Source organism: Aquarana catesbeiana, linkage group LG02, assembly GCF_042186555.1.
Source record: "Aquarana catesbeiana isolate 2022-GZ linkage group LG02, ASM4218655v1, whole genome shotgun sequence".
Classification (NCBI taxonomy): Eukaryota; Metazoa; Chordata; class Amphibia; order Anura; family Ranidae; genus Aquarana; species Aquarana catesbeiana.
In genome coordinates this window covers 257,381,521-257,393,882 of record NC_133325.1, presented here as the reverse complement: position 1 = coordinate 257,393,882, position 12,362 = coordinate 257,381,521, and positions in this window count along the sequence as shown.

The following is a 12,362-nucleotide window of genomic DNA, read 5'->3' as shown; positions in this document are numbered from 1 at the left end:
GGGTATCAGTACGTTCCCCAAGTTGATAAATCTCACCTCTAAATTCTTGTTCAAGTTTCCCAACCTCTTTAGTCACATTATGAGTCAAATTCTGAAGCAGGGTTTGTAGCTTTAAGTCCAGCACAGCAACAATCACCATCACTGTAGATTCTAAAAGCTGGAGTTGCTGGGACAAGTGGTTCCTCTGCAACATGCCTTCGGCCGTTAGACAGAGATCAGTGGGGTCCGGCAGATCCAATGGGCTACTTGAGGCTGAGGATTGTGGCCTAAGCAGGTAGCGCTCCATGTGCTGACTAGGCCGAAACGGAGGCGGTGGGATAAAACCTCTGTAGTTGTCCTTCTAGTCTTCAATTTTGCCCATGGGGTGGCTGGGCACTTCTGGCTGCAATTGGTGCTACACCTGGAGCAGTGGGTGTCTGTGTAGTGGTACAGGAGCTGTGGGCGAGGGGATGGGGACCGGAGTTTAGCTCTCACATGTCCGCCATCTTACAGGCTGAGCATGCGCCCCTCTACAGTCAGATTTTACTGTTTTAGTTTTCAAATGTTTACAAGTTTTTGTGTATCTCACCCAGGGTTTGTTTATGCACCTTCCCTACCCTGTGGTTATGGAATTTCCATGCCCATTTGGTGGGATTTCAGCCTCTCAGGAAGAGATTGAGTCAACTGTTGGTTATGTGGACAGTGAGATATCCTGTTTCTCCTATCCACTGAAGCTCCTAGAGGGCTCTTCTCTGCTCTTCTTTATTTCCTTTCCCTTTGCTGACACCTCTTTTCTCTTTTTGCCGACCTCCAGGATCCCCTTATCTCTGCCGCTCCTGTCCAGGAATTCAAGCCTTGCTGGAACAAAACCACCTCTGAGGTAGGTGACAGTGTAACTGATGACCAGAGACTGCGGATCTAGGGCAGGAGATAACCTGAGACTGTGGATTTAATACAGGAGAGAACCAGAGACTGTGGATCTAATACAGGAGATAACCAGAGACTGCAAATCTAATACAGGAGATAACCAGAAACTGAAAATCTAATACAGGAGATAACCAGAGACTGCAAATCGAATACAAGAGATAACCAGAGACTGCAGAGTGTGGGGCCTTCAAGGGTCCAGGTGTGGGGCCTTCAGGGGTCCAGGTGCAGGACCCTCAGATGTCAAGGTGCGGGGCCCTCAGGGGTCCGGAGGCAGGGCTCACAAAGGTCTGTGGAAGGGACTCGCAAAGGTCTGGGGGAAGGACTCGAAGAGGTCCAGAGGTGGGGCTCTCAGCGCTCCTACTCCAATCTCAGCTACAGGCAGCATGGGGAGGGTCAGATTGGCAGCGGAGCCCCCTGGCCCCGCCCTGCTGGCCGGGGAATACAGCGATGTATCATATTTCTGCGCTTGGTGGTGTTATCATGGAACCCCAATTTGCAAGCAGCGTAGACTCAAGGGGCAGCTGCTTTGGCGGGCCCCCCAACAATGACAGGGCCCAGGACAGCTGCCCCTTTTGCCCTGCATTAAAGATGGTCCTGGATAGAAGTTAGGCACGTTGAAAATGTTTAGAAAAGCCAGATGTCTAATATCACCTGTTATGTTTAGCTCACTTCATTTACTTTTCGTTCTTCAGACAAACAGCTCCTGCTGAACACAATGTGCCTTATGCCGCGTACACACGGTCGGACTTTTCGTCTACAAAAGTCCAACGGACGCTGACGGACTAAAGCTGGCTGGTAATCCGATCGTGTGTGGGCTTCTCCGGACTTTCAACTGACTTTTTTAGCCTCAAATCCGACGGACTTTAGATTTGAAACATGCTTCAAATCTTTACGTCGTAAGTACGACGGACCCCGAAATCCGCTCGTCTGTGTGCTAGTCCGACGGACAAAAACCCATGCTAGGGCAGCTATTGGCTACTGGCTATGAACTTCCTTATTTTAGTCCGGTGTACGTCATCACGTACGAATCCGTCGGACTTTTGTGTGGTCGTGTGTAGGCAAGTCCGTTCGTAAGAAAGTCTGCCGCAAGTCCGCCGAAGGTACGTCGGAAGTATGTCGGACAGGCTGTCGGACTTTTGTAGACGAAAAGTCCGACCGTGTGTACGCGGCATTACTCTCTTCCTTGTTTAGTTGCTTTGGAAGCTAAATACTTGACCTCTACTGAAGAATACACTAATGTCTCATCCTTAACATGTTTGTACAACATTTTATATGAGACATAAATTTCTGTATGTTTCTAATAATAATAAAAACTTATTAAAAAGAAAAAAAAGCAAAGCACTTCTATTTAACTGCGGTGTGGTCCAGAAAATATGTATTTTTTTTTTTTTTATTTAGCTCACTTAGAGAAATATATAATATGTAAATCTCACCCGAAAAAAGACAGAGGAGAGATCAATTCACCTACTGTATAATTATATCACATGTTTAAAAGACCATTTAAAAAGGTAGGTAGTGTCCTAAAGGTAAAAACCTGTACATAATATAAACAGGTAAATATTTGAGACAAAAACCCTTTCATTCAGGTGGAAATCAAAGTTGCTTCATCAAAGACATCCATACATAAGAAACAGCAATTGAGTTATTGCACATGATTTAACATATCCTTGTGGTATAATTGCAAAGAAAAAAAAACATTGCAGCCATATGTCATCACAATAATGCAGTGCAATCAAGCATACAACAATAGCCACCGCAAATAGGTATTTCACAAGTCTTTAGGTAACTCCAGTAAAGTAGAATCCTCACAATATATTAAATCACACTGTCTCCAGAGTCTAATATCTAAAATATATAGATCAGGTATCGGTTTTTGTGTCACCAAGTTGACCACAATCAGAAAGGAATTGTCTTAAGCTATAAACATCACAACTTACATTCTATCTGGTGTGTCGGTATTTACAGTATCTCACAAAAGTGAATGCACCCCTCACATTTTTGTAAATATTTTATTATATCTTTTCATGTGACAAAACTGTAGAAATGACACTTTGCTACAATGTAAAGTAGTGAGTGTACAGCTTATATAACAGTGTAGATTTGCTGCCCCCTCAAAATAACTCAACACACAGCCATTAATGTCTAAACTGCTGGCAACAAAACTGAGTACACCCCTAAGTGAAAATGTCCAAATTGGGCCCAATTAGCTATTTTCCCTCCCCGGTGTCATGTGACTCCTTAGTGTTACAAGGTCTCAGGTGTGAATGGGAAGCAGGTGTGTTAAATTTGGTGTTATCGCTCTCACACTCTCTTACTGGTCACTGGAAGTTCAACATGGCACCTCATGGCAAAGAACTCTCTGAGGATCTGAAAAAGAGAAGTGTTGCTCTACATAAAGATGGCCTAGGCTATAAGAAGATTGGCAAGACCCTGAAACTGAGTTGCAGCCCAGTGGCCAAGACCATACAGCGGTTTAACAGGACAGGTTCCACTCAGAACAGGCCTTGCCATGGTCGACCAAAGAGGTTGAGTGCACGTGCTCAGCATCATAGCCCGAGGTTGTCTTTGGGAAATAGATGTATGAGTGCTTCCAGCATTGCTACAGAGTTGAAGGTGTGGGGGGTCATCCTGTCAGTGCTCAGACCATATGCCGCACACTGCATCAAATTGGTCTGCATGGCTGTCGCCCCAAAAGAAAGCCTCTTTTAAAGATGATGCACAAGAAATCCCACAAACAGTTTGCTGAAGACAAGCAGACTAAGGACATGGATTACTGGAACCATGTCCTGTGGTCTGATGAGACCAATATAAACTTATTTGGTTCAGATAGTGTCAAGCGTGTGTGGTGGCAACCAGGTGAGGAGTACAAAGACAAGTGTGTCTTGCCTACAGTCAAGCATGGTGGTGGGAGTGTCATGATCTGGGGCTGCATGAGTGCTGCCAGCACTGGGGCGCTACAGTTCACTGAGGGAACCATGAATGCCAACATGTACTGTGATATACTGAAGCAGAGCATGATCCCCTCCCTTCAGGGACTGGGCTGCAGGGCAGTATTCCAAAATGGTAACGACCCCAAACACACTTCCAAGATGACCACTGCCTTGCTAAAGAAGCTGAGGGTAAAGGTGATGAACTGGCCAAGCATGTCTCCAGACCTAAACCCTATTGAGCATCTGTGGGGCATCCTCAAACGAAAGGTGGAGGAGTGCAAGGTCTCTGTGCATCACCATCTCTGTGATGTCATCATGGAGGAGTAGAAGAGGACTCCAGTGGCAAGCTGTGAAGCTCTGGTGAACTCCATGCCCAAAAGTGGTTAAAGCAGTGCTAGAAAAATATGGTGGCCGCAAAAAATATTGACACTTTGGGCCCAATTTGCACATTTTCACTTAGGGGTGTACTCACTTCTGTTGCCAACAGTTTAGACATTAATGGCTGTGTGTTGAGTTATTTTGAGGGCGTTTGAGCCACATGAAAATGGTAGCCAAATGTTTACCTTATGATGATGATAGATTATGGCTAGATATCCATAGGAAAATGGCCGCCACTCTACTTCCGGCAAAGTTTTTAATGTGAGTACCCTGTTCGTTTGTTTGATGCTAATAATAAATTGTTTACAATACTACACTATCGAGCATCCCCTCTATTCCTCTCTCCACACCCCCCTGCCTACGTATGAATGGCTCATATTATAGCCGAATCTGGCAAAAAAAAAGGAGGCTTCTGATTAACCACTTGCTTACTAGGCACTTAAACCCCCCTCCTATCCAGACCAATTTTCAGCTTTCAGTGCTCTCACACTTTGAATGGCAATTACTCAGTCATGCAACACTGTATCCAAATGATTTTTTTGTCCTTTTTTTCATACAAATAGAGCTTTATTTTGGTGGTATTTGATCACCTCTGGGTTTTTTATTTTTTGCGCTATAAATGAAAAAAGACCGAAAATTTTGAAAAAAAACACATTTTTTTCTAATTTCTGTGATAAAATTTTGCAAATTCGTAATTTTTCTTTATAAATTTTGGCCACAATTTATACTGCTACATATCTTTGGTAAAAATAACCAAAAATTTGTGGAAATTATTTGGTCTGTGTGAAAGTTTTAGAGTCTACAAGCTATGGTGCAAATCATAAAAAAATTATCACATCTGATGTACTGAGGCCTATCTCATTTCCTGAGACCCTAACAAGCCAGGAAAGTACAAATGCCCCCCAAATAATCCCTTTTTGGAAAGTAGACATTTCAATGTATTTAGTTAGAGGCATGGTGAGCTATTTGAAGTTGTATTTTTTTCCCACAATTCTTTGCAAAATTGAGATTTTTTTTTTTTTTTTTTCCCCACAAAATTGTCATTGTAATAGCTTATTTCTCTCACATGGCATGTGTATACCACAAATGACACCCCAAAATACATTCTGCTACTCCTCCTGAGTATTACGATACCACATGTGTGGGACTTTTTCACTGCCTGGCCACATACAGAGGCCCAACATGCATGGAGCACCATCAGGTGTTCTAGGAGCATAAATTACACATCACATTTCTCAACCACCTATTACACTTTTGAAGGCCCTGGAGCACCAGGACAATGGAAACACCCACAAAATGACCCCATTTTGGAAAGCTAACACCCCAACATATAATCTATGAGGCATAATGAGTCTTTTGAATGGTTTATTTTTTTCCAGAAGTTTTTGGAAAATGTGAAAAAAAATGAAACCGCATTTTTTTTTTACACAAAGTTGTCCGTTTATAAGATATTTCCAACACATGGCATTTAGATAGCAAAAATGACACCCCAAAATACATTCTGCTACTCCTCCTGAGTATTACGATACCACATGTGTGGGACTTTTTCACTGCCTGGCCACATACAGAGGCCCAACATGCATGGAGCACCATCAGGTGTTCTAGGAGCATAAATTACACATCACATTTCTCAACCACCTATTACACTTTTGAAGGCCCTGGAGCACCAGGACAATGGAAACACCCACAAAATGACCCCATTTTGGAAAGCTAACACCCCAACGTATAATCTATGAGGCATAATGAGTCTTTTGAATGGTTTATTTTTTTCCAGAAGTTTTTGGAAAATGTGGAAAAAAAATGAAACCGCATTTTTTTTTACACAAAGTTGTCCGTTTATAAGATATTTCCAACACATGGCATTTAGATAGCAAAACTGACACCCCAAAATACATTCTGCTACTCCTCCTGAGTATTACGATACCACATGTGTGGGACTTTTTCACTGCCTGGCCACATACAGAGGCCCAACATGCATGGAGCACCATCAGGTGTTCTAGGAGCATAAATTACACATCACATTTCTCAACCACCTATTACACTTTTGAAGGCCCTGGAGCACCAGGACAATGGAAACACCCACAAAATGACCCCATTTTGGAAAGCTAACACCCCAACGTATAATCTATGAGGCATAATGAGTCTTTTGAATGGTTTATTTTTTTCCAGAAGTTTTTGGAAAATGTGGAAAAAAATGAAAACACATTTTTTTTTACACAAAGTTGTCCGTTTATAAGATATTTCCAACACATAGCATTTAGATAGCAAAAATGACACCCCAAAATACATTCTGCTACTCCTCCTGAGTATTACGATACCACATGTGTGGGACTTTTTCACTGCCTGGCCACATACAGAGGCCCAACATGCATGGAGCACCATCAGGTGTTCTAGGAGCATAAATTACACATCACATTTCTCAACCACCTGTTACACCTTTGAAGGCCCTGGAGCACCAGGACAATGGAAACACCCACAAAATTATCCCATTTTGGAAAGCTAACACCCCAACGTATAATCTATGAGGCATAATGAGTCTTTTGAATGGTTTATTTTTTTCCAGAAGTTTTTGGAAAATGTGGAAAAAAATGAAAACGCATTTTTTTTTACACAAAGTTGTCGGTTTATAAGATATTTCCAACACATAGCATTTAGATAGCAAAAATGACACCCCAAAATACATTCTGCTACTCCTCCTGAGTATTACGATACCACATTCGTGGGACTTTTTCACTGCCTGGCCACATACAGAGGCCCAACATGCATGAAGCACCATCAGGTGTTCTAGGAGCATAAATTACACATCACATTTCTCAACCACCTATTGCACTTTTGAAGGCCCTGGAGCACCAGGACAATGGAAACACCCACAAAATGACCCCATTTTGGAAAGCTACGTATAATCTATGAGGCATAATGAGTCTTTTGAATGGTTTATTTTTTTCCAGAAGTTTTTGGAAAATATGGAAAAAAATGAAAACGCATTTTTTTTTACACAAAGTTGTCCGTTTATAAGATATTTCCAACACATAGCATTTAGATAGCAAAAATGACACCCCAAAATACATTCTGCTACTTCTCCTGAGTATTACGATACCACATGTGTGGGACTTTTTCACTGCCTGGCCACATACAGAGGCCAAACATGCAAGGAACACCGTCAGGTGTTCCAGGGACACATAGCATGCACATACCAAGAATTACACCCCAAAATACATTATGCTGAGCAAAGCGTAAACAAAAAAGATTACCTGTGGTTGTAGTAGCGCAGTTGTACACAGGAGGATAGCACTGGTCCAGGCAGCAGGCAGGGACTTGGTCAGCAGCGGCGAACACAATTGTCCAGGCAGCAGGCAGGGTTACTGTCCATATAAAGTCCAGGGTCAGTGCAGGCAGAGATATTGTCCGCAGTGCCAAAAATATTGGTCCTGGTAGTAGGCAGGTCCATGTGGTGTGGTCAGTGCAACAGGCAGAGGCGTGACGGAAGTAAGCCCTACAGGCAGAAGTAGGGCCTCGTTCAGGACAGAATGGGGACAGGGGTAGAGGCTTCTCCCACCCAAATCTCTTTGAAGCCTCCGAGTCTCCAGACCCTAATCTAGGGTTGAGAAAACAAAATAAATTGTTTTCTTCATCCAGAAAAACAATTCTGGAGCCCCTCACATATGTGAGACCCCTTTGTTGAATCCCACTAGTCCAGTTGCAGGGTACAAGATCAGTCCAAGAGGCAGGCAAATATCATGGTCAAACAGTCCAAGGTCAGTTCCAGATCAGGCAGAGGTATGTACAGAATCGTTGGGCAGAAGCATGGTCGAATAACAGTCCAGGGTCAGTTCCAGATCAGGCAGAGGTATGTGCAGAATCGTTAGGCAGAAGCGTGGTCAAATAACAAGCCAGGGTCAGTTACAGAGGAGGCAGTGGCATAAGGGGTGTGAGGGTAAATTGCAGGAACGGAGGCTTATGTTTACCATACTTCACTAATAATTTACTGAAGTATGGTAACGACGAAAACATTCACCTACGCAGAGGCCTGGTTCAGAAGGACATTGTGCACAATAATAAGATGTGTCTCTTCTGAATCCAGCTCTGGTACACACCTTACATTTTTTTTGCCGTCGTTGGCCTGTTGGTTTGGGAGGGATCTTATGTGGAAAGTGGCGTTCGGAGAGTCGACTTAGAACATCAGATCGGATATTTTCTGGGGGGCCGTTCGGGAATGTAAGGGCAGTGAAAACGTCCTCCTGGTAGCCAAGGAAGCGTTTGGGGTTTTGGGTGGAGTTACGATAAATGACATAAGAATTGTAGATGGCCAAATGAAAAAAATAAATTGCGACTTTCTTATACCAATGGTATGTCCGTCTTGTGGCAAGGTACGGTTCTAGCATCTGGTCATTCAAGTCGACTCCCCCCATAAACAAATTATAGTCAAAGATGCATTTAGGTTTCTGTATGGGGCCATTTCTTCTGGGGATTTCCATGAAGGTATCATCGTGGATTGAAGACAACATGTATACATCTCTTTTGTCTCTCCACTTCACTGCCAAAATCTCGTTGTTTCGTAGACTCGCCGTTTCTCCTTTTCTCAATTTTTTATTGACCAGACTTTGAGGAAAGCCCTTCCGGTTCTTTTTGATGGTACCACATGCAGGCGTCTTCATCCGATGCAGGTTGTGGAACAGGGGCAGAGATGTGTAGAAGTTATCTACGTACAGGTGGTAGCCTTTCTCCAGTAGGGGGTATGTGAGATCCCAAACAATTTTCCCGCTTGATCCCAAGTAGTCTGGGCAATTAGGGGGTTGCAGCTGGGTGTCCTTCCCTTCGTACACTTTGAAGGCATACAAGTAACCTGTGACTCGGTCACATAATTTGTATACCTTCACCCCATAGCGTGCCCTTTTACTGGGAATATATTGCTTCATCTTAAGCCTGCCACTAAACTTAAGAAGGGACTCATCCACGCATATGTTTTTGTCTGGGGTAAACAGCAGGGGGAATAGTGCAGAAAAATAATTTAAAAGTGGCCGAATTTTGAAAAGTCTATCATAGTTTGGGTCATTTCGGGGGGGGGGGCACTGGGTATTGTCGTTGAAATGAAGAAACCTCAATATCATGAGGTATCTGTTTCTGGGCATCACCTTGGAGTATATTGGCAGGTGTTGGAGGGGGTGGGTTGACCAATAGGACAGCAAAGTGTTTTTTTTCGTGAGTCCCATGTTAAATGTGAGCCCTAAAAAAACCTTCAACTCCACCACCGTTAGGTCTCTCCATTCGTAGGGACGGGCATAGTAGGACGTTGGATTATTCGCAATGAATTGATGTGCATAAAGGTTGCACTGGGCCACAATACTTGACAGCATGTCCTCGGTAAAAAATAAATTAAAAAAATCTATTGGGGAAAAATTCTCCGTGTTCACCTGGACTCCTGGCTGGGCAGTGAAAGGGGGAATGTTGGCTTCTCCTGAATTAGGAGGAAGCCACAAGGGGTTCTGCAGGGCATAGGGAAGGCTGGCTTGGGTCCTTGGCCTTTCTTGCCGAGGCACTGCGGTGCTGATGGACGGGACTGCCGTGCTGGTGGACGGGACTGCCGTGCTGGTGGACGGGACTGCCGTGCTGGTGGACGGGACTGCCGTGCTGGTGGACGGGACTGACGTGCTGGTGGACGGGACTGCCGTGCTGGTGGACGGGACTGCCATGCTGGTGGACGGGACTGCCGTGCTGGTAGATGCCACTGCCTCCCCACCAGAACGCCTTCGCTTGGCGGGCTGAATCTCTTCCTCCTCTGAGTCACTCAGTGTTTCACTACTGAGGACTGGCTCATAGTTTATGTCCGACTCGGAATCGGAAAGGGAATCGGAAAAAGAGAGCTCCCGTTGCTCTCGTCGGCCTGGGACAGTATTTGGTACGCCTCCTCGGCGGAAAAGCTTCTTTTGGCCATGGTTGCTAAGCCTGCACTGATGAGGCGGCACTGATGAGCACAGATGGGCACTGAGGTGGCACAGAGGGGCACTGATGAGGTGGAACAGATGTGCACTGATGAGGTGGAACAGATGTGCACTAATGAGGTGGAACAGATGTGCACTAATGAGGTGGAACAGATGTGCAGATGTGCACTAATGAGGTGGCACAGGTGGGCACTGATGAGGCGGCACAGGTGGGCACTGATGAGGCGGCACAGGTGGGCACTGATGAGGCGGCACAGGTGGCACTGATGAAGCGGCACAGGCGGGCACTGATGAGGTGGAACAGATGTGCACTGAGATTGCACAGATGTGCACTTATGAGGTGGCACAGCTGGGCACTGATGGGACGGCACAGATGGGGCGGCACAGATGGAGCGGCACAGATGGAGCGGCACAGATGGAGCGGCACAGATGGGGCGGCACAGATGGAGCGGCACAGATGGAGCGGCACAGATGGGCACTGATGAGGCGGCACAGATGTGCACTGAGGCAGCACAGATGTGCACTGAGGCAGCACAGATGTGCACTGATTGGCACAGGTGGGCACTGATGAGGTGGCACAGGTGGGCACTGATGAGGTGGAACAGGTGGGCACTGATGAGGTGGCACAGGTGGGCACTGATGAGGTGACACAGGTGGTCACTGATTGTGCAGATGTGCAGCTGGACACTAATCACCGCTGGGCAGACAGGTGGGCACCGATTGGCACAGGTGGGCACCGATTGGCACAGGTGGGCACCGATTTGGCACAGGTGGGCACCGATTGGCACTATACTGATGCTGCACTGTATTGATGGGGCACTGTATTGATGGGGCACTGTATTGATGGGCACTGTATTGATGGGCACTGTGGGCACTGTAGGCACAGTAAATGTTAATCACAAACTCACAGAAGGCTGACAGATCTCTCTCTCCTCACACGCTGTCTCTGTGTGAGGAGAGAGAGCCGGCAATGAGAGATGATCTCAATTGTTTACATTTTAGATCATCTCTCATTGGAGGCAGCGATCACACTGTAAACGGCCGCTGTGATTGGCCGTTTACAGCGATCTGTGATTGGCTGTGTCCAAGAGACACGGCCAACACAGAATTTCCCTGTTGCGCGCTCGTGAGCGCGCACGGGGAGCGAGGAAAGGGGAGGCCGTCATATGACGGCCTCCCGGGAATTGACATCCGCGCTGAAGCCGTCATTCGGCTACGGCCGGATGTCAGGTGGTTAAGAACAATTTGACATCCCTCTCTAAATTTATTGAAAACACCTTATTCACCTCATTCTCTTTACTTAAAGCTAGATATCAGATTCCTAATAATGAATTTGGTAAATTCCTTCAAATTAGACATTTTTATAACAAGTATTTCCTAACGAAAGAGACAAAACCAACAACATTCTATGAGAACATTTGTCTGAAATCACCCAGAAGATCAGGACTGATATCACCCTATATGCATAAATGGGAGTAGGAATGTAATATCTCATCTTCAATAGAAAACTGGGAAGACTGTATAAATAACATGCATAAATGCACAAGATCACTTACAATCAGATGGCGATTAAACTATCCCCTTCCCGCCGAGCGTACGCAGATGTGCGGCCTCGGCCTTCGGGGGTTATACCGGGATGATGCCCGCAGCTGCAGGCATCATCCCGGTACCGTTTTTTAGAGCCGGCGATCGGTTTTCCAGAGATAACAACCGATGCAGCTAAAAGCCGCTCGGCTGTTATACTGGAGGAGCGGGAGGGGACGTCAGCTGCCAATGGTGCTGGTTTTAAAAAAATATACAGTATTCAGAATCACCGAAAATGGCGATCTGAATACTTTGAAGTGCAAAGGAGGGATGGGGGTCTTTTAGACCCCCGATACCTCCATAAAGAGTACTTATCACCACCTATTACTATCACAAGGGATGTTTACATTCCTTGTGACAGCAAAAAAAGTGATCATTTTTTTTTTTAACACAATTTATTAATCTAAAAATAAATAAAATAAATAAGGAAAGAAAAATATTTTTAAAGCGCCCCCGTCCCTGCGAACTCGCGCAGTAAAGAAAACGCATACGGAAGTTGCTTTGTAAACGGTGTTCAAATCACACATGTGAGGTATCGCCGCAATCGTCAGAGTGAGAATAATAATTCTAGCACTAGATCCCCTCTGTAACTCTAACCTGGTAACCTGAAAAAAAATTTAAAGCG